The sequence below is a fragment of the Lathamus discolor genome, chromosome 2 (assembly GCF_037157495.1).
Source record: "Lathamus discolor isolate bLatDis1 chromosome 2, bLatDis1.hap1, whole genome shotgun sequence".
Lineage (NCBI taxonomy): Eukaryota > Metazoa > Chordata > Aves > Psittaciformes > Psittacidae > Lathamus > Lathamus discolor.
Window position 1 is genome coordinate 110,678,901 of NC_088885.1, and position 554 is coordinate 110,679,454.

The window sequence follows — 554 nt, forward strand, 5'->3', positions numbered from 1 at the left end:
AGCAGATGCAACTTTGACACAAAGCAGGCAAGAATTTCAAATATGCTGTCCTGAGTGTTAGTAAAAGAGGTTTGAAATTTTGCTACCAGGAGGAAGCAATGTTTGCAATTGCTTTAGAGCTACAAATCAGGAGCAGCCTCATTACCATTAGTGGTATTGGTCTCATTGGTATTGGTGGGACAGCAAAGGTGCAGAACCAAGGTGAGTCCAGACACAGATGCATCCCTTTCACTAGTAGCCCTCAGATATGGACTGCAACACAGCTGTATCTGAGCTCTCTTATGATGCAGTATGTGCAAGAGTATAAAACCAACAAGCTTTATAGGCTGGAAAAATGACAAGGCTCAGGTTCTCAAGAGGTTTGGGAGTTTTAATGTTTTGTCCAGACTGAGACATCTCCAGAGGTCCTGATGAGTTCCTGTTTTATGAATGAAAATCTCTATTTTGAACTTCACAGATAGAAGCCCCCAAAACCAAAGTAGTTTTCAAATATCTTCATCACAAGGTGAATTATTACTCTGTTCATTTCTTAAGCCTGAGATCTATTTGTGTGT